At 37.3% G+C, this 23,786-nt stretch overlaps 1 protein-coding gene and 2 pseudogenes across 1 annotated transcript in view; 1 reads left to right on the forward strand and 2 right to left on the reverse strand.

Annotated features, from left to right (window-relative positions):
- LOC139131680 (ribonucleoside-diphosphate reductase large subunit-like) overlaps positions 1 to 23,786 on the forward strand; it is a 296,454-nt gene that overhangs the window by 5,596 nt on the left and 267,072 nt on the right. The gene's annotated exons all lie outside the window — the stretch shown is intronic.
- Positions 3,187 to 10,062, reverse strand: LOC139130506 (leukocyte elastase inhibitor pseudogene; annotated as a pseudogene).
- LOC139131672 (leukocyte elastase inhibitor pseudogene) lies at positions 19,215 to 23,175 on the reverse strand (annotated as a pseudogene).

Below are 23,786 nucleotides of genomic sequence, written 5' to 3' on the forward strand. Positions count from 1 at the left end.
ATGTATGTGTGTGTGTCTCCACATATAAATGTAGACATGCATGTTTCCTGTAATATGCCCTTGTATCAATATGGCCATGTGAGGGCGCTGTTTTTTTAAAGCGACCACCCACTTAATCTGTTATTTGCTAGATCTTCAACTTTCCATGGTAACCTGCATGCACGCATATATATGTTTGTGTGCATGCATGCATGCATGCACATATATGCAGGTATGTGTATGTACATGTATGGAACCAGGGCCACGGCACATGTTATCTTAATATTTGGTTTGTAGAATTTATTCAAATAAATTAATGTTGGTATCAAAAAAAATGTGAATGAGCTGTAAAAATGTAATAAACTAAAAACTTTGATCTCATTCCTTGGTAACACGACAACGGGGAAATTCCCTGTGCTACACTTTACGTTGTAAAAGCAGTAACAATCTTGCACAGCGCCCTCTATTGAAGAAACAAACCGAACCCCTTAACTCGTTGATGGCATGTATAGGAATTTGCAATGATCGAAAATGCTGGCTGGTTTTCGCCGTTTTTGGGGCGGTTTCTCCAGAAATCTGAGACATATTTCATCCCTGTGCTTATTTTAGGTCGTTTACTTGATGATATGGTCGTTTATGGTGGTGTATGGTGGTTTGGCTAATTTTGGCTAGTTTGGGTCGTCTCAACCTTTGTCAATAGCCAAAAAAAAAATAGAAACACAGATGCCAAAATGTCTTGGGTTGCGGTGCCGAAGTGACTTGGGGCCGGAAATTGAGAGGCCGAAACGACTTGGGCCGAAACGACTTGGTGCCTGAACGACCAGACACTTCTGCAGTGTTCAAAATTTATCGGGATTCCGACGAGCTCTACCGATGAATCATTCTTTTCACGGACTCGTAGAGCAAAGTTGAAAGAAAACAGATTTGTCTGCTTCGACGCCATGCTGCAGTGTGCTTGATCAAAATTTGGGAACAGCGAGACGCGATGATCGTGCACGGTTGGCATTTATATAATTTGTCGCAACATTTCTGTCAATCACTCACTTTCAGAAACTATCGCTCGCCTGAAAATTAGCAACGTAATTCATAGGCACAGCTGACATGATAACGTGCCTAACGTGATAACGTGTGGACTACGATGCCGATTTTTCAGACAACGACCGGAGAATCCGAAACTTTCCACACAAAATGAGTGATTGACAGAAATGTGTTGCAACAAATTTCGTCTGGTTGTCGCCTAAGCTCAGTCGTGGGGAGTGCTTTCGGTGTTATCCTTTGCGTATAGAAAACGCATAACGATGAAAAAAATGCGTAGAGAGTCAATTTCAATGCGTAAATACGCACGATTTTTGCGTAAACGCGAACTCTGTTATATATATATATATATATATATATATATATATATATATATATATAATATATATATATATATATACATACATACATACATACATACATACATACATACATACATACATACATACATACATACATACATACATACATACATACATACATACATAGTTTCTATCCGGTTTTAAGGTCAATTGCAACTACTTGGGAGATGAAATCATGTTGCAAATCTGTAACTCGATCGGGCCATCTATAGAAATTCTGAGAGAACAGTGCCATAGAAAATGATGGTGTATTACCAGAGACATGCCCAAAATAAGAAAGGGAAGAATTCATAAGAAATAATTTGTAAGAAAATTTCATTTGCGGGTAATAACAATATCAAGGAATGAAATGTGCATATCACTGTGTTCACAATTTAAAATAATACATATATTATTCCTAAAATTGATTTCAAGAACAATTTCTGAAGTGCGAGCATTTTTGTCAGTGTATAATTAATGAATTTAGGACGTGCTAAGAAGTGTTCGTTTGTTAAAGAGTAAATTATGAGAAGTATGCCATCTTCACATATCATAACAAATTATGATCGGGATACTGATTATAAAGTTTGTGTTTTTGCGAAAGTATAAAATTTACAGGTATTTATCTTCAGCTAATGCCGGATTGTAACGGGACAAAGTTGGACACAGATATTACTTGTATCAATGTATTGGTTTATTGGTGTTCTAATTCGCCTTGGTCAAATGGTACAACAATAATGACACTTCACAATTTACAATGAAAAAGTCACAATCACTCATGTCTCGTGTTCATCATGTTCAGTACAAGAAACGTGTACACAGATAACCCTTGTAACGATCGAATACCTTGATGAGAAAGTAATTCAATCAAAGATGGCCGGTCACAATGACATTTCTAAATGTATTTTTGTCAAATGTTCAAAGAAAGAGCTCAGTAATAGAAAATAATACTAACCTTCTACCTCATTAATTCAGTTCGCAGAGTGTACACGGTCACTACCCTTTCAATCCTAGTTTTCTTCTTTCAATGTTCTCATTATGAAGAGCTAGAGCAACGAAAAAGTGCGAGCATCTGCATACGGACTGATAGTTATAGAAACAACAGATATTTTTCCGGTCCAAGCGTGTATTTAAAGCTGTAATGTAAAACTAGCTTATCTGGAGTATATATCTCACTTTTCCTATCTAAAAAATCACGTTTTAAGTTAGGAACAAAATGTTTTATAAACTATTTAATTTTTTTACTTCTTTATTTTCACATATATCGAAAACCAAGCATTTTTTGTCAAAGTTTTGAACTCAATTATGTGTACACTACTATAGGTGACTTATGATTACACCCCACGAGCGAGGTGTGCAGCATCTCTACATTCACTACACATCTGCCTTTGTTGCATTCTCCACCAACGTTTCTTGAGAGTGAGAAACTTAGAAAGAAAGTGAAAAGATATATATTTTAGAATGGATCACAGCCATCAGATCACAGCATACGTTCACATTGCCATTCTTGCTTAAAAGCTGTAAAATGCAATGTCGTCACACAATTCCTCAATTACTGCTCAAAGTCTCCCTCCGAAGAATAGCAAGGGGGAGGTCGTCGGGATACGGGAACAGAGTAGTGGCTCAAAGTCTTCAAAGATAAAACCGTTTATTTTTTTGACATGGATGTTACATATTGCCAGATGTTATCCCGTTTTCCTCGGTTTTCGTAAACATGCCTCTTATATACAGTGATTAGTTACATGCAAGTAAATATAAACTCATTATATCGCCCTCTTATATACAGTGATTAGTTACATGCAAGTAAATATAAACTCATTATATCGCCCTCTGGGTATCATGTGGGTTCAGATACTCTCACACTGCTACGTCAATGTCATTATCATTTTATGGTTTTGTTTTTTATGATTTCTTGGCTTATTGGTCACGAGGCGAAAGATAACGAATATAGGTATAATGGCAAAGTCTACGTCAAAGTGAATAACCACAATAAAATCTCTACATATTGACGCAAAATAAATTCTCCAATTTAGCAAAAGCGAGCATATCTTGACTAAAATCGGCTTTTTTTCCAATATTCGTGCGTACAGACGTCTAAGGCAAGATTGTATGACTCTTTGATTGACTTAAATACACCAAATCTAAAAGGATATTTACTGTAAATTTTCATATGAAGATTGACAATATGTGTATCCTCGCTGTGAACAATGTTCGTCTCACGAATTTCAGTCACTTGGTGGGATGCTGTAACGACCCATGAATAGGATTGAATTGCTGTGGTTGTCACGTATGAGAAACAGAAATGGGTGATTCGCAGTAAAGTCCAAAGACACAGAAAGACATTGAACACGAAGAGCAAGCACAGCAGTGGCAGCAGCTGCTTCAGTGCCCTTTTCATTGACTTCAATAAATGCCTTGTGGATCACATCGGAAACGAAGAGCTCTTCGTTGCTTGCTACTCCCGACAGATCGGCGTCGTCTTCAATGAAGAGATCTGACATCCCCATTGAAACCAGCTCCACAGCCAAAGAGAAAGTTTGTTGAAGTTTGAACTTTGGCATTGTTACTGTGACGTCCCTATATTTCATAGTTTGTGGCCAAAAGTTCAGGTTATCTATTGTAAGTTTACTTTCCAGTTTAGGTAGCCCATCCACTTTTGTCGGCAAAATCAACACCATACTCAGATGACCCCCTACATACGGTAACTCTAACAGCTGACAGTCAAGATCGGCATCAAAACCAAACTTAAAGTCGGCTGTCTTCCTCATCATAGGCACTGTAACCTTGTAGTATTTGTTGATGAAAAAATCACCACTTTCGGTAGCTTCAACCCTGAATTCGGATGCCCAGTCACCTTTGAAATAGATAGCATTTACTAAAACTAGTTTGGACTGTGGATCTAGCGTCTCTGCTGCCAGCAAGTCCTTGATTTTTCCTTCTGTCTGCTCTTCCACCCATGCATTAATCATGAGTCTGGCTTCCTCTGTCTTTGTTTTAAAGTCAACTGCCTTCAGCTGAGCACCATAGTGTTTGGCACTTGCTTCTAGGAACTCTGGTAGGAAAGTACAGCTCTCTTGTCCAAAGAGTCGGTTAGCTGATTTGATCTTGTACGGCCTGTCTGGGTTGTACAGCATGGCGTTGAACTCGCTGAAAGTTGAATGCAGTTGTGAAAACTCAAGTTCATTGAATCCAAGTACCTGGCCCATCTGAGTAGATGTGTTGCCACGCGCTCCAAGGTATGTCATTGCCAATGCTGTTGAGATGCTGATAGGCGAAAAGAAGATATTTTCACTTGCTCCTTTGTGGCTGAGGGTCTGATACAGATGTAATGCAAACTTGGAGTTGGACCTTGAAAGCCTCAAGATATTCTGATATCCTTGTGGAGTCGCCATGACAACTGCAAGTATAATCAGAGGAAGGAAAATCTTTGTCACCATTGTGAGGAAAACCACAGAATTCCAATGAATGACTAGGATGATATACAATTCTATTGGGAAGCCTTCTTTTATTCCTTCAGGTGCAATGTGACATGATAGGGCCCCGAAATAAAATGTGACCAACTTAACAGAGTCAACATTAAAGGCTATACCCACTCTACACTACACTCATCGAAGATGGACAGGCAAGAGGGCGAGCTGTTGGCTATGCATTTGTCAAGAATGAAAGTAAAGATATTTTGCAAAACTGTTCGGACACATCAGTAAGACCAATTATTTAAGTAATGCCAGGATAGTATTATTGTGGATAAAAACTATCTATGTGATTTACTCATGCCAAGAAACAGATTATTTGGAAAAAATACAATGAATTGACAAAACATTCTCCACCATCATTCATAAATTATTCTACAGATAAGGCTGCATTCGCAAACACCTCTGGAGGGGGGGGGGCAGGAGATTCCCAAAAAAGTTCCGATTTTTTCGAATATCCCCCTAACAAGCTCGCAATATGTTCAAGTCCCCCTTCTGACTTACTATAATTTTAAAGTCCCCTCCTCCAAAAGAAGGTAAAATATGGCCGATATAGTGCTTCGTCCAAAAATATCAAATCATAACACATTGGAATCTATTGGGAAAACTATTAATATTTGTCCCATAAAAACAAGCCATATCTCTACATTTATGTGTGTGCGGTAATTCATGTAAATGTACTTTGCTTGAAATGGCAGGTAAAAAGTGCATGTGTGTACAAAAAAATTAGATTTTTGGATTTCATCAATTAAATGTGGATTCACTATACATGGTAGTCTACAAGAAAACTATGAACGCGTATTTTCAAACATAAAACTAGTCATATCTGTTCATCTGATGTTTGATATAAATGTAATTGATTAGCAGAGGGTATTTACAAGTGCATGTGTGTACAAGAAATTTGATTTTGAAATTCGCTGAAAATGTTGATCCACTATACATGGGAGTCTATGATAAAACCTTGAATAATATTTCCCCGATTTAAAATTTGCAATAATTATGATTATATGGACCCTGAATAATTGACATAATGGTACTTGATTAGAAGAGGGTGGTTACATGTGCATATATGTACAAGAAATTTCATTTTGTAATTTCGCCGAAAATGTATGTTGATTTAATATACATTGTAGTCTATGGGCAAACTATGAATGAGTTTTTACAGTACACAACTCGGTAAGTCTGTGTATTTATGGACACTAGATTATTGATATCAATATACGTTATCAGACTAGGATGGTTACAAGTCCATGTATGTGCAAGAAATTTAATTTTGGAATTTCACTAAAATATTGATCCACTATACATTATAGTCTATGAAAAAACTATGAATAATTTTTGACAATACAAAACTCGCAAAATCTGTGTATTTATTTTTACTTGATTATTGATATTAATGTACTTGATGAGACTAAGGTGGTTACAAGTGCATGTGTGTACAAGAAATTTAATTTTGGAATTTCACTAAAATATTGATCCACTATACGTTATAGTCTATGAAAAAACTATGAATAATTTTTGACAATACAAAACTCGCAAAATCTGTGTATTTATTTTTACTTGATTATTGATATTAATGTACTTGATGAGACTAAGGTGGTTACAAGTGCATGTGTGTACAAGAAATTTAATTTTGGAATTTCACTAAAATATTGATCCACTATACGTTATAGTCTATGAAAAAACTGTGAATAATTTTTGACAATACAAAACTCGCAAAATCAGTGTATTTATTTTTACTCTATTATTGATATTAATGTACTTGATGAGACTAAGGTGGTTACAAGTGCATGTGTGTACCAGAAATTTAATTTTGGAATTTCACTAAAATATTGATTCACCATACATTGTAGGCTATGACTGAGGAAACTACGAATAACACATCATGTCCCATATTGTTATTCAAAGGTTGTTTGACCTGACGCTTCCGGTTGTGATTATAATGACACTAGCACTATTCTAAATAGTTTGTATTTTGTCAAAGTCCTCAAAATATGAAAATGTACATACGATGACATGAATGTTTGACACTGACCTAGACCTCAACCCTATGTGTTGTCAATGGGAGAATGTAATAAAGGTTGTGTTGAAATTCTTAGTCATTAAGATGCCAGTTTTGCACAATAGAAGGGTTAAGTAAGAAGAATCTTGAAAACCTAAATCTTTTGCCTCAAGGTGGCTGCTTCGATCTATAAATTGGTTGATATACCCTTATATGCCTAGAATGGCTCATTCTAGACCCCCTATATACACAGACATTCATCGATAGCAAGCATATATAGTAGACTGCAATCTGTGTCTATAGTGTCTTCGCCATCCATATCTCACACTAGGTTGACACTTATACAGGCAGTTTGACAAAAAATCTTGAAACGTTTAAGACCCATGGCACAAGCGGTTTCTGTGACGATGATTCATTGTAGCAATAATTTGATACTGCTCAATACCGTTCAGTGTCAGTACTTCTCTGTATGATCAACATTACAGTATCAAAAGTGTCATAAAATTTGACACAGTCTTACTAGATGCATTCCTTTTTATTGGGCTTGAACTCACAATATCTACAATACTAATTCACCTGGCCTAACAATGGGTTATCTAAACCCTCAAGAGATGTTTCAACGACTGGCCTGAAAAATGTGCTATTAATGTAGTATGCACCTAGAAAGTGAAAGACTTAAACTTTTCCTCTAACTTTCCTCAAGGAATCTTTCAATCATTCTCTTTCAGAATCAAGAATAAAAATAGGGGGTCACCGTGCAAATTTTGGTACTAGAGAAACAAATTACCCAAGATTTACCGATATTAGAAATTCAAAATGGCCGCCATCCCTGAGTTAAGTCTATGGAGAAAAATAAAAAAATTCGAATTTCGAAAAACTAAGCCGGTGAAAAGTTTTCTTTCACCAAGAGCTTTAAAATGAACACCCACATGTGGTGTATCAGAAGAGAATTGTAAAAATCTGAGAGTCCGAATGTCTGTCCCCGAGGTGCGTTCCACTTAATAATTGTGTTTGCAAAGAATGACAACCTTCAATTTTTAGGCAGTAGTCCATTTCAATGACCTGTTTTCAATTTTTGTGATCAATAGAATAATTTGGTTGGCCATATCTTGAAAAATTAGGGTAATTTAATCAGTCACGCAATACACAGACAAACCAGGCATAAATGTGCAATGTAAAGAATACATGTAAACCAATAAACTGCGGAGAATGAACAAACAACACAGCTTCACTGAACTTTCCATGTTTGGCATCAGTGAAAAATACAGAAGAATTTCAATTATTTACCAGTTGTTTGAGAAGTATGTGTAAACGTAAATACTTGTTAGTTTCAGATACAAGTGTACAACTATATTTTGACATTTACTGTAAGCAAAATATATAGGAAGTCAACACCGTCCAAGTAAGTTGTCAGTTGTGATCAAATGCTGCAAAAATGATCACTGTTAACAGTCAAATCGAACCTCGGAGGGAGCAAATTGTATAGTGACAGAGAGGTAGGCAGTCAAATGTTGTTAATTCTGTTTGTATGCCGGTGTGTGTGACCTGATAGCATCCTTAATTGCTCATCTTATCCATCCTCTGTATGAGTCGCACGTGGCTGCCCTCTTGCTGTGATGATCAACAATGACCTGACGACTGTGTGCATGTTTATAAGCGACTGGTCAGTTTCTTCGGCCGGGGGGGGGGAGGGGGTTGGATTATATTTTGCTGACGTCAAAAAGTGGCTGACCCCCGTTATTCCAACTTCCGAAAACAGGGTGACCCCAGCGCGACATAGGTAAAACAAAAGGTTGAATATATATATATATATATATATATATATATATATATATATATATATATATATATATATATATATATATATATATATATATATATATATATCATTATATAATTTTTTGGGTATATTTTAAACAATCAGTCAATCTGTATTTTAATGAAAGTATTGTCATGTCAGTTGTAAGATAGAAACTTCAAAGTGTCAATTTCAACGTTTGGATTCAGTATTTTGAATGAGCTGTGAATGTATTCCACACTTTCTTTGCATAACTATGTGCCCAGGACTGTTGTACACAAATGGATGTCAATCATTAATATCAAAATGAGAAAAACAGTGAATCATAAACTTTGATGGATGTAAAGACTTTCCAGCCATCCAGTTACATCTCCTGAGAAGCCATAGAGAGCTATTTTTATAAGTTTAGGATATTTTCTTTTAACTTTGAAACTATGAAAGCACAGCTGATAATGACAAGGGTTGCCTTTTGTTAACTATTATTTTAGTCATGAGAAAAGTAACTTTTTACAGAATATACCTGTGACACAAAGGTAAATAGTTGCATCAATGAGAACGCAAAATTTTTTGTCATTTTTCTCTCTAAAGTATGTCACTGTATCAAACATATTGTGAAATATTAGTGCATGTTGCTTTCTTATACTGAATTCGAATAGATAAAAAAGAAACGTATTAGGAACTTGTCATGCTTTCCATATCAACTTTCTTAACCAAGTTCAATTAATTATTTTTTCATGAAAATGATATGGTGTGATTAAGAGGGACTTTTTCGGTTGCCGACAAATAAAACTGGAAATAGAGTGTCAATAACTCTTTCGGTAGCCGACAAACGCCACATATTCCATTTATCCCCATCACTTGGCAACGAGTTATTTATGACCGTTCGATAAGCGTTTGCCTAAATTCAATTGGGTTTCAGTTGAACGGAATCATGCGTTCTGTCTTCTCAACTTACTTAACTTAGTTGAACGACGTACTAGATCAATAAACCTACATGGAAATGAGTTACATGTATTTAGAGCTGTATATCAAAGCGGTTGTAGAATGTATGAAGTGGGGTATCAACTCACGGCCGCCTGTTTCCTAAACTTCCGCTCTGCGCCTACACACCGCGTAGACGTGTGTATGTACTCCTGAGAAGTACATCAGGCGTATATATATGCATCTATGGGGCGCGTAAGCGCAAACGGAAATTTAGAAGTTCTCAACAATACGAACAAGTTGCTGCTGTAATCATGGTAATAGGAAAAGCTCAATATTCCCGGCAAAAATGTTTACGACACTGTATTCCCTGGCAGCATACTTGACAAGGTCCTGAGTTTGCACAGACGGGAATGAGAATTACTTACGATTATTTCGGTTGTCACTTCAGCTGAAGCTTCTTCTCAGACAGTCAACAGATAGTTTCCAGCTGTCGTTCAGGAAACTTGATGATGTATGCTGTCACAGAAGTACCCAGCGGACTGTACCATATTTTAGGGGTGTCCGACGGGTGTTAGGGGGCTGTATAATCATGCCGATGGAGTTTGGGACAAGGGTTCGGGAATTTTTATGACAGTGACACTTGGTGATTAAGAGGAACTTTTTTGGTTGCCGACAAATGAAGCTGGAAAGAGAGTATCAATAACTTTTTTGGTAGCCGACAAAAGCCATATTTTCCATTTATCCCCATCACATGGCAACGAGCTATTTGTGACCGTTCGATAAGCGTTTGCCTAAATTCAATTACGTTTCAGTTGAACGGAATCATGCGTTCTGTCTTCTCAACTTACTTAACTGTTGAACTACGTACTAGATCAATAAACCTACATGGAAATGAGTTACATGTATGTATATCAAAGCTGTTGTAGAATGTGTTAGGGGTGTCCGACAGGTGTTAGGGGCTAAATAATCATGCTAGTGGAGTTTGGATCAAGGGGTCGCTTTTACAGTAGCACGGTGTGATTAAGAGGGACTTTTTCGGGTGCCGACAAATGAAGCCGGAAATAGAGAATCAAGAACTTTTATTCGCCTACAAATGGCACATTATCCCTTCACCCACCATCACATGGCAACGAGTTATTTATGACCATTGGACGAAATGTTTGCCTAAATTCAACGACGTATATATTAGTTCAAGAAATCATTCGTTCTGTCTTCTCAACTTTCTTAACTAAGTTCAATTACGTGCTACATCAATAAACCTACATGGGAATGAGTCAAGCGGTATTTAATTGTTATTGTAGAATGTGTGAAGTGGAGTGCCAAGTTGAATCACAGTCGCCTGTTTTCTAAAATTGCGCTGTGCGCCTAAGCACCCCATAGACGTGTGTATATACACTTTAGAAGAACTGCGGGACGCCGACACTAACTTCTAATCTTCTATTGCAATATAATAAGCGCAAACGTTAATATGTTCACTAGAAAACGTTTATATGTTGTAGGTAAACTTTACCATATTCAGCGAAACTTCAATATATTAGGCGCAAACGTTAATATGTTGTGTATAAAACGTTTATATGTTGTAGGTAAACTTTAATATATTCAGGGCAAACAGTAATATATGTTGTGTGTAAACGTTTGTAAACTTTAATATATACTAAGTGCAAACAATAATATATTAAATTGTGCATAAAGCGTCAATATGTTGTAGATAAATTTTAATATCTTCAGCGCAAACTCTAATATCCTGCAGATAAAACGTTTACATGTTTTAGGTAAACTCAAACCATCGTGAACAGATCCGTGAGCTCAGTTGGTAGAGCAACCAAACTAAATTCGGGGGTCGTGGGTTCGAGTACGTAGCCCCAAAATCTTGAGTGTATGTAGAGACAATCAGATGTAGTTTTGTGATTTTTCTGACTAGTCGACTAGTTTATATTAAAATTTGTATGCTACACAACACATATGGAACCTGTCACATTACAAATGTATATAATATTAAATATATATATATATATATATATATATATATATATATATATATATATATATATATATATATATATATATATATATATATATATATATTTCGTTCAGAGATTTCATTTCGTACGGATTGATATAACGTACGGATTCTTACCTCACTTGTCAAGGATCGAGTCCTTTTTTTTGGAAAAGATACATGTAAATTTATTCCAACGAAGTGGCAATTGAAACAAATATACTGTGAATGTATCAAGCGATTAAGTGATTGAATAAAATTACAAAGCAACCTGTCCGAAAGAAAGAAAATCAGTCATTTAACTAAAATATGAGAAACGGCAGTGTTGTAAAACGCCACATCATCATATGAATGCGTTTAGGATCGAGTCCCCTTGGTCACAAGTTATTATTACACTGCGCTCCCTCTATGACAATTTTAAAACTTCGTTTCTATACATGTTTGTTGGCAGATTTCTACAAAGATACACGTAAAGATATAAAGGAGCTTTATGTAAGTGTTCAGTTTACAGTATAAGTAACGTAAAAGGGGAAGGTATGGCACGGTATTGTCATCTTGAGCCACCCCAAGTCTGTGGGCTCTGCAATGTTAGAATAAAATAAGCAAATTTCTGCAAAATCTGTCTCGAGTCAATGTAGCGCCATGGGGTTGAACTCGTCGTGGTTTGTGTGATCTGTAGTGAACGCTAACCTAAACCTGGCCAGTGCAAACATATAAAATGTCCATTAACGTCTTTTAATTTAAACCCATACTTTTTCTGTTGTCTGCATATTTTCAATTCATTTTGACATTGTTAGTAGTATTATTTACTTGTTTCGCTTCCCCTATGGTTTTTCTTCCTTACCCTTAAAGCTTGATTAGAATACTCAATTCAGCTTGTCAAAATAACCTGCACAGGATGTCTGTAACTTTAATTAGTATTCACACTGATGACTTGTATAAAGTAATATTTTGCACTGCATAAAAACCCTATAATACTTACTGTATTAACATGGATTATTGCCTGTATTTTAGCTGAAGAGTGCATATACAGATGAATACAGTCAAGAATTCATTTTTGTATTCAGCAAGCCTGTATTCATGTGGATTCATGTGAATTCACGTGTATTATACTATAATACAGGCAACTCATTAATGTGAATTCATCTGAATTATTAGGTTTCATGCAGTGTTGCTTTGATGTTTAAAGTTTCTTTACTTCAAACTTTGAGCAAGTATCTTGTGTTCTTCCTTTAAGAAAACCCCTTTGTACGTGGACCAGAGGCATGTGCACAGCGTGTGCATTTGAAATGATTTTCTTATAATAATAATAATAATAATAATAATAATAATAATAATAATAATAATAATAATAATAACAAGGCAGTATTGCTGAAGGCAATGAGTACTTGGGCCGTGATAGAGTAATTTTGAGAACAATATATACTACTATTCAAATATGGTCTTGAATTTCCTCCTGTCAATTAGGCATTTGATTAACTGGTTATTAAACGAAGCAATGGCATGACAACGGCAAAATATGTCTAGCAACTTTTGTGGAGTTTGAGGCAGGGGTTCTTTATTTATAGTGGAAATTGCTTAAACTCCTTAAATATTCAAATTACAGCAAATTTTTTTTGTTCTCAATGATAGATGTCTAATATTTAGATGGGCATATTTAGATTTCTACCCTATAGTTATCCCTATATACCAAAAATCGGACATCCAGCTCTATTGGCTTGCTCAGAATTAGATATGTGAATAATTAATGAGGTACAATATGTGGTGTCATAAAGTGTCCCATCATACCAAATATGAAGGGTGTAGCACTTGTGGTTACTGAGTTGTGGACAAATATATATATTGAGGTCCAACCATTCGCGTTAGAGTTCAGCTCGCTTAGAGGATCATAACATTCTTCGGCCTTCGTTTAGATCGACCCTAATCTCTCCCATTTAGGAAATAAATACACAAGCTACCTCGACAAAACTTCGTGCACCATCCAGGACCAAACACACTACAAATCTGTCTTGACGTCATCATCTCCTTACATGGTAATCGGCATACCGTATTTTTTAGCAAAGGAGACACAGAATACGTCGGAGTATTCAGTTTCAAAACGTATTACATTGTGTGATGTTGTCAAAAAAAGGTAATGTTACTGCAGTGGTATAAATTACAAACACAAAGTTCAAATCAGTTTATTTTGGACTGGCTTTACCCAACATTTCATATTGTTTCTTATGCCAGATTTGACCACGTGCTTACTGGCGACCCCTTTTCATGCAAATTTGTGTCAAATGATGTGTTCCCCTGGAAAAACAAACGTACGATTTCTAAATGAAGGAGGCGAAATTTGCCCTCAAGACTCGAAACCACCCCTTATGGGGTGTACCTAGCTATTTTTAACGAGCTTCTCGAATCTGCAGCTCTATTTCGAAGTGATGGTCTGGTTTTCTCAGCTCAAGGATAAGTGTTCTCCATCGCTGTGGGCATTACTATTCTCAACTGGGGTACAGTTTCCAGTCGTAATGTTTTTCATTGTGTCTGGGATATAAAACCTTTCCTTTTCACAATTTTATTTCGATTAACACTAATCCACATCTTGTCAGCGATTAAACATGTTTCAAGTTTAAATGTTAAATTCTGGTCTCGAGCCCTCTTGTTCGACCAAACTGAAATTACCCCTCCCACTTTGGCTCGTCCAGTGGGTGTAGCAAGGGTCGTGCCATCGCCTAGGAAACGGAGGGTGCATTAATTGTTGCATTTCGATGCACATTTTGATTATATTCAGAAGATTTTGTGGCAAAAACTCAGATAGAGAAGCATTTATATTCACATCTCACTTATTCAAGACTGGCTGAGAGCAGCACTTCCATTCAGTTAACATCATTACGCCATTTATTATGCCAAGAAAGATGAAGCCAAGACATTTTGCCCTCCCTGGTCTCAGCCAGGAATGGTTATACCTTACAGAGTTTTTTCCCACGGAATGAAAACAAATGTACTTGGGCTGAGGCCCAAGTACAATAATAATAATAATAATAACAAGGCAGTATTGCTGAAGGCAATGAGTACTTGGGCCGTGATAGAGTAATTTTGAGGACAATATATACTACTATTCAAATATGGTCTTGAATTTCCTCCTGTCAATTAGGCATTGATTAACTGGTTATTAAACGAAGCAATGGCATGACAACGGCAAAATATGTCCAGCAACTTTTGTGGAGTTTGAGGCAGGGGTTCTTTATTTATAGCGGGAATAGCTTAAACTCCTTAAATATTCAAATTACAGCAAATTTCTTTTGTTCTCGATGGTAGATGTCTAATATTTAGATGGCATATTTAGATTTTACCTATAGTTATCCCTATATACCAAAAATCGGACATCCAGCTCTATTTGCTTGCTCAGAATTAGATATGCGCATAATTAATGAGGTACAATATGTGGTGTCATAAGGTGTCCCATCATACCATTTATGAAGGGTGTAGCACTTGTGGTTACTGAGTTGTGGACAAATATGTATATTTGAGGTCAAAGGTCATCGAGGTCACGTGACATTTTGTCAAAATAATTGTATTGCTAAGTTATTTCTATATACCAAAAATCAGACCTCTAGCTCTATTGGCGCGCTCAAAATTATATATGCGCATAATAATGAAGTACAATATATGGTGTCATAAGGTGTCTTATCATACCAAATATGAAGGATGTAGCACTTGTGGTTACTGAGTTGTGACAAATATATATATTTGAGGTCAAAGGTCATTGAGGTCACGTCACATTTTGTCATAATAATTGTATTGCTAAGTTATTCCTATATACCAAAAATCAGACCTCTAGCTCTATTGGCTCGCTCAAAATAAGATATGCACATAATTAATGAGGTACAATATATGGTGTCATAAGGTGTCCTTTCATACCAAATATGAAGGATGTAGCACTTGTGGTTACTGAGTTGTGGACAAATATGTATATTTGAGGTCAAAGGTCATTGAGGTCACGTGAAGTTTTGTCAAACAAATTATATTGTTAACTTATCCCTATATACCAGAAATCAGACCTCTTGCTCTATTGGCTCGCTCATAATTAGATATGCACATAATTAATGGGTACAATATGTGGCATCATAAGGTGTCCCATCATACCAAATATGAAAGGTTTAGCACTTGTGGTTACTGAGTCATGGACAATAATGTATATTTGAGGTCAAAGGTCACCAAGGTCACATGATATTTTGTCAAAATGTCTGAGATATCTGCGTGAACCAATGGACTCACTGATGGACTCACGGACGGATATGAGCCAATCTATAAGCCCCCTGGACTTTATCCGTGGGGACAAAAAACTGTGTCACTGCATCCTTTAGGCAATATGAATACGATGAGAAACTAAATTTTTATTTTTCTTGGCATCATACATGCGAGTCTATGGAGAACTGCCTTATACATGGGAGTCTATGGAGGTGTAAACTAAAAAGTCCTCTAACACGGCCAAATTTGATAGCATTGTGAAACAAATCGACGTGCATCTGTATGGGGTTGGGTACTGTAGGCGTGAACGGACGGACGGACGCACGGACATGACCAAACCTATAAGTCCCCTCGGACTTCGTCCGTGGTGATTAAAAACAACGCAATAGTTATTACAGCTACACCGGCGGTAGGTTCATATCCAGAGCCCCGTACGGTCTGCCGCTGTCGCTTGAAAACAATCTCATGCACCCGGCCATATGGGCAGCTGGCCGGATCACAGTCGCTCGAGAGCTATTCAGCTCTGGGACTATTCACCCCATAGACGAGTATACAGAAGCGAGGTATTCTCGCTTCTGTATACTCGTCTATGGGGCGAATAGTCCAGAGCTGAATAGCTCTCGAGCGACTGTGGCCGGATGCATGACTTCCCGGAGAAGGCGAGCTGTCACGTTCAAGCTCAGGATTATTTGTCGATCAAATTTCAGTAAATTTACCTTACCTAGATGAAATTTTGTCTATAGGCTGAAATTTCGCCGAAGTTTGACAAAATTACATCGATTTTTCAGGTTCATATGCGACATTTTTGAGTTTTGAGTGCAGACAGAAATAAGTTTTGAGGCAACATGGCTGCGACCCCATGTTGACCCCTAGCCCTGCGTACGATGCTATGTGCTACAGTTAACACACAGCATCGTACGCAGGGCTAGCAAGAGAGTTGCCGACATCGACGGTTATTTACGAGAAGTGAATAAAAGACTGTCATTTTTGGAAGCGATCGAGTAGCTGAGGTAGGCTGGGATACGACTTGGGCCCAAGAACGCTGAATTTCGGCAGTAATTTGGCTTTTTACGTCAAGTCCCAAAATGGATTTGAAGTCACCGACCCAACGTACGGGTCTTTGCAGGGCTGTGGTGAGCGGGGCGGTTAGCTGTAGCGGAACACACAGCATCGTACGCAGGGCTAGTTGACCCCAAGTGAAAATGTGTTCGCGATCAAATCTTCCTATATTTTTTCAGAATTTTCAACAAAATCATTGCTTCTTACATCTTTTGTAAAATATAAAATACTAAAATAAAACTGCGATGTGCCATGTCTCCAGATTTCTAAAATATCGTTCGTTGATCGTTCGACGCAAACTTGTGACGCAGTTGAAATTCAATACTGACCGCCAAATAATCTTAATGAGACGCGAGATCAGTCTAGACATCCTCCAAATATCCAACCATTCGCATTGGAGTTCAGCTCGCTTAGAGTATCATAACATTTTTCGGCCTTTTAGATCGACCCTAATATCTCCCATTTAGGAAATAAATACACAAGCTACCTCGACAAAACTTCGTGCACCATCCAAGACCAAACGCACTACAAATCTGTCTTGACGTCATCATCTCCTTACATGGTAATCGGCATACCGTATTTTTTAGCAAAGGGGACACAGAATACGTCGGAGTATTCAGTTTCAAAACGTATTACATTGTGTGATGTTGTCAAAAAAAGTCATGTTACTGCAGTGGTATAAATTACAAAACACAAAAGTTCAAATCAGTTTATTTTTGACTGGCTTTACCCAACATTTCATATTGTTTCTTATGCCAGATTTGACCACGTGCTTACTGGCGACCCCTTTTCATGCAAATTTTGTGTCAAATGATGTGTTCCCCTGGAAAAACAAACGTACGATTTCTAAATGAAGGAGGCGAAATTTGCCCTCAAGACTCGAAACCACCCCTTACGGGGTGTACCTAGCTATTTTTAACGAGCTTCTCGAATCTGCAGCTCTATTTCGAAATGATGGTCTGGTTTTCTCAGCTTAAGGATAAGTGTTCTCCATCGCTGTGGGCATTACTATTCTCAACCGGGGGTACAGTTTCCAGTCGTAATGTTTTTCATTGTGTCCGGGATATAAAACCTTTCCTTTTCAAACTTTCTCTTTGATTAACACTAATCCACATCTTGTCAGTGATTAAACATGTTTCAAGTTTAAATGTTAAATTCTGGTCTCGAGCCCTCCTGTTCGACCAAACCGAAATTACCCCTCCCACTTTGGCTCGTCCAGTGGGTGTAGCAAGGGTCGTGCCATCGCCTAGTAAACGGAGGGTGCATTAATTGTTGCATTTCGATGCACATTAGATTTTGTGGCAAAAACTCAGATAGAGAAGCATTTATATTCACATCTCACTTATTCAAGACTGGCTGAGAGCAGCACTTCCATTCAGTTAACATCATTACGCCATTTATTATGCCAAGAAAGATGAAGCCAATACATTTTGCCCTCCCTGGTCTCAGCCAGAAATGGTTATACCTTACAGTTTTTTCCACGGAATGAAAACAAATGTACTTGGGCTGAGGCCCAAGTACAATAATTATTATTATTATTATTATTATTATTATTATTATAATTATAATAATGTATATTTGTAATGCGCTTAATCTCTGGGAACAGAGCTCGAGACGCAAATCAATACTAATATCAATTTCATTAAATGAATTTTAATAATCTTGAAACAACATCTTTTCTCCATTATCACAGCCTGCAAACATCTGTAAAGGTGAACTACTTGGCTGACAAATAGTTTAACTGGTGCAATCCATAGATATTCTGAAAGAATACTAGCATAGAAAATACGTGACGGTATATTACCAGAGACATTCGGCAAGCGCAGAATGAAGAAATGGAAGCTTTGAGAGAAAGAGTTTATAAGAACATCTCTTGGGTAGGTAATATTGATCTCAAGGAATAAAGCGTGCACGTCTCTGTTCATATTTTTAAAAATGCATATTAGGCCTATTCACTTTGGCAATTGTATTTAGCGAACAATATCTGTCAATTTACTGAAGTTACGAAATTGTCAACTGCCAAGAAGTGCTCGTTTGATAAAGAGTAGCCTAAATCCTAAAATTAGGATAACTATACTATCTTCACGAACCATAACAAAAATATGATTGGAATACTTATTACTTTGTTTAGTTTTTGTTTGTTTGTTTGTTTGATTGTTTTTGTTTGTTTTGTTTGGGTTTTTTTGCAAAAGCGTAGGATTTCAAGAATATTTTTCTTAAGCTAATACTGGATTAAAATAAAATGTCAAAAAGTTCGACACAGTGACGATGGCAGTACATTTATCAATATGTTGGTTTATTTTCTGTCAAAAGCCTTCAGCCCATTGCACAACAACAATAATACTTCATAATTCATAACTAAAGTAAAAGTCACAATACTCACGTCTCGTGTACACCACTGATTACGTATTTTCAATGCATGAAATGAATGATGAAACTTTGATGAAAAAGTAATTCAACAGACATATTATAAGAATGGATGATCACAATATTATTTCTGAATGCGTCTTTTGCTCAAATATTCAAAGAATAGGAGCACACTCATAGAAAGTGATACTCTTTTTCTATATTGTTCAGTTCACAAAGTGTGCACAGATGCTGGTCTCTATCAAACCCATACCGACGCAACAGAAGTTCTGCAATTCATCAAATGGCTGATAACTTTACTAATCAGCTCTTTTTGCAATATTCGTGCAATAATGAGTTCTAGGACAACACTGTATTTCTCTTTGATTGAATTCATACACAAAACTTCAAACGATCAATATATTGTGCAATTCGTGTAAATGGAATCATTTTTGTTGACAGTTTGTTTATGTTTGTTCTCGCGGTACACAATATTCGTCTCTGGAACTTCGCCATTTGGTGGATTACTGTAACGACCAATAAATAAGATTGCGTTGCTGTTGTTGTCACGTATGATAAACAGAAACGGGTGATCTGCAGTAAATCTCAAGGGTAAGGCAGCACATTGAGCAACAACCATTATAGCTGTGGCAGCAGCTGCTTCGGTGCCCTTTTCATTGACTTCAATAAATGCCTTGTGGATCACATCGGAAACGTACAGCTCTTTGTTGCCTGCTACTCCCGAAAGATCAGCTTTGCCAGCAGTGAAAATATCTGAAATCCCCATCGAAGTCAGCTCTACATCCAAAGAGAAAGTTTGTTGAAGTTTAAACTTTGGCATTGTTACTGTGATTTCATTATTTACCATAGTTTTGGGCCACGAGTCCAAGTGATCTATTGTAAGTTTACTTTCCAGTTGAGGTAGCCCATCCACTTTTGTCGGCAAAATCAACAACATACTCAGATGACCCCCAACATAAGGTAACTCTAACAGCTGACAGTCAAGATCAGAATCAAAACCAAAATTAAAGTTGGCTTTCTGAGTCATCATAGGAACAATCACTTTGCTTTCTTTGCTGATGGAAAATTCACCTTTTTGAGTGGCATAATCCCAGAATTTGGAGGCCCAGTCACCTTTGAAATAGATGGCATTTACTAAAACTAGTTTCGACAGTGGGTCTAGCATTCCTGCTGCCAGCAAGTCCTTGATTTTCCCCTCTGTCTGCTCTTCCACCCATGCATTAATCATGAGTCTAGCTTCCTCTGTCTTTGTTGCAAAGTCCACTGCCTTCAGCTGAGCACCGTAGTGTTTGGCACTTGCCTCTAGGAACTCTGGTAGGAAAGTATAGCTCTCTTGTCCAAAGAGTCTGTTGGCTGATTTGATCTTATACGGCCTGTCTGGGTTGTACAGCATGCTGTTGAACTCTCTGAAAGTTGAATGCAGTTGTGAAAACTCAAGTTCATTGAATCCAAGTACCTGGCCCATCTGGGTAGATGTGTTGCCACGAGCTCCAAGGTATGTCACAGCCAGTGCTGTTGAGATGCTGATAGGCGAAAAGAAGATATTTTTACTTGCTCCTTTGCGGCTGAGGGCCTGATACAGATGTATGGCAAACTTGGAGTTGGACCTTGAAAGCTTCCAGATGTCATCCTTTGAAGTCTCCATGACAACTGCAAACAAAAGAAGAAAACAGAAATTTGAACTAATTTATAATGAGATTGCGAAGTAATGTCGGTTAATCTACAAATACAAGCTCATATGCTTTTCTAAGTTACACACTTGTTTTTTATAAGTAATTTGTAATTATAATATTGCAACATTCAGCTATAGGGCAACTTACACTTTTAAGAAATTTGAAAAATATGAAGATCCAATTATCCCAAATTAGTTCAAATCGTGTTTCCATCATTTTGTGGTCAGAATCTCAAATGAATAGATACATGTAATAACAGACTCTTCCTCATCAACATCTGTTTTTCTGTCTTAAAAGGCTAGGACTAGGGCTGTTACTTTGACATTATTTTTGTTCCATGAAACAGTCAAACTCTTATTCTTCCCCAAGATGTGTTGAAATACAAACGATAAGCCTTGCAAACACACCTGTGTACAAAGTGTAATGTTATGAACTGAAAAATAAATTCTAGTCCACATAAAATTCAGTCAACAATAACATTAGACATAAAGCCTGTTCTGACAAGTTTAACACTAAGCTTTTCCAGGCGATTTGGGGTACAAGAAACTGTTAAAAATGTTACTGAATAATACATCAATATTCACAGCTTACGGATTTTCAAGATCAACGTTGCACGATTAAGCCTAAAAGTAAGTGTGAATTTATTTCAAATTTTCGTATCGTGATTTTTCTACTACTTCACAATGAACGTCGTGTTTTCAATGCGCCATCTTTGTTTGGTTAAAGTCACAGACAAATAGAAAGACTGTCTCTCCATTTGTCTGTGGTAAAATCTATCATTTCAATAAGCCGTAGATCCATGTAGATCTCAAAAAAACATGTTATTCTTAACCCGAGAAGTGAAAACAAATATACTTGAGCCATAAATCATTTATGTTCAGAGGTCAAAATTACCGTAGTAATGTGTTTTTTACTGGCAGAAAAACCAGTGCTCTAATGAAATAGCTTTGTAAGCGATCCTGTCATTACCCCTTGGATTCCATGGTTGGAAACCAACCAATTTCTTGAAACTGTAAACGGGTGGGGTACTTTGTAAGTATCCCACTCTGACTTATTTTAAAGAAAAATTTAGGGAAAGTGACGGTTGTTCGAAGCTGCTCTACTTTTACACTTAGACAAAAGTTCTCACCCTCTCATCCCTTTCCTACTCACAACCTGTAAAACTGCAGTTTTGGCCTATCCCTTTCACAAAAGCTCCCCACTGCCCTGCCCAGCCCTCCTCCCTACCAAAACTTAATCCTTCTCCTTGGTAAAGACCGTCATTAAAGCTCAAGTGTCTTCTCCAAGGTTCTCTGCTCAGCAAACCAGTGACAAATTTTCCTGTCCCATCGCCTCTGCTAATAAGAAATGCCTATCCGGCCTTCCCCTCCCGCTGATAATGCAAAATGCCCATATCTTACGGAACTACTTCACGTACTTCCGAACCCTTTCAAGTGGACAGCCTTTCCTTATGGACTGCTCCTGTTGTGTCCACCAGCACATGGCATGGTGTCGATCGCTGTTAATACTCACTTTGTAGCGCTGGTATACGTAGAGTACTGGAGGCAATCAGTAGCAACGCGTGTGTAAGCTGAACCAAACTTGATCTACGAGGTAATTATGAATCGGAATACTAGGAAACATGAATATCCGGCTACAGACGGGGACTGCATATGCTGGGGTCGCCTCTATTCATGGTTTAAGTAGTTTCTGTTTTTGTGCAACGTGTCACTTTCAATAAAGATGTAGGCGTTGTACTTGTAGACGTGGAAGCCATTACATGCAAATAAATGCGTCACATTGGTATACAAACACACTCTACTTGCTTACGTTTATGTCGGAAGTGTCGGTTACATTGGCGACACCTAAGCTATATGTACCTAGGTGAACATTAACTCCCAGCGACGTAGGGCTAACGGAACACTATAAAATCGATCCTGTTACTTCTTATTAACCACAGACATCAATTAAAACACGCATCTGTGTTTGAGAGAAACTGTAAACAAACAATGCATGACGATAGCTGAATGTGATATAGCGTTTGCCCTCGCCTGAAAACACTACACCGTCGCATGGAGGTATGACCGTCGCGTCGCGAAGCCCTATAATGCTTCGCAAAGCGACGATAGAAGCGCCTGTGCTGAAAACCAATTGAACTCTGAAAAACGGTACGAATCGCTTACCTACGACACGGTAATTATTTTTCCAGAAAGATATGCAGCCGGGAAGCTCGTTACCTTAATGTACCGATAAAACATCATGCCGACAAAAGAACAATCCCTACTATAGAACAATCCTTTAGCGATTACATAACGTACGTACTTTCACCTCTCATGAGTCAGTCTGTTATTAGCTATTCTTGCGCCCTCTATGACAATTTTCTTCCTCGGTATACATAGTGGTTGGCGGATTTCCAGGAAGATATGGCAATGATCAATCATGTCATGATACAGTCGTACAGGTTCAGTGTACAGTATTTATAACTTTTCACCTATTTGCATAACAACACACTTCGGAAAGTGCCGTATAGCATGAACAAAACTAAACATTGCGTAAAACATTGTCAACATAAAATAGCTGCTGGGGGAAACAGTGTGTTTGTAATATATTTCATGAGAGACAGCTTATCATCTGAACTTAAAATATTAATACAACTTCACTGAAGGAAAATCAAAAGAACTTTTCTATCACTACTATATTGTGAACATTTCATTAAATAGTGAAATTCATCCTCGACGGAAGACTTACAAAACTTACAAAATCTGGATTCAGGCGGAATTCTTGGTTTTGACCTTCTGCCCAACTATATTTGTTAATAGAGATCAGAAATACGAAGTTTTGTGACCAATTTTCTGCAGCTTAAGGTTTTTTATATCCGGTAAGTAATTTTCTAAAGTAAACCTAGTTTTAAATTCTCTGTAAGTTCT

This window comes from Ptychodera flava, chromosome 4, assembly GCF_041260155.1.
Source record: "Ptychodera flava strain L36383 chromosome 4, AS_Pfla_20210202, whole genome shotgun sequence".
NCBI lineage: Eukaryota > Metazoa > Hemichordata > Enteropneusta > Ptychoderidae > Ptychodera > Ptychodera flava.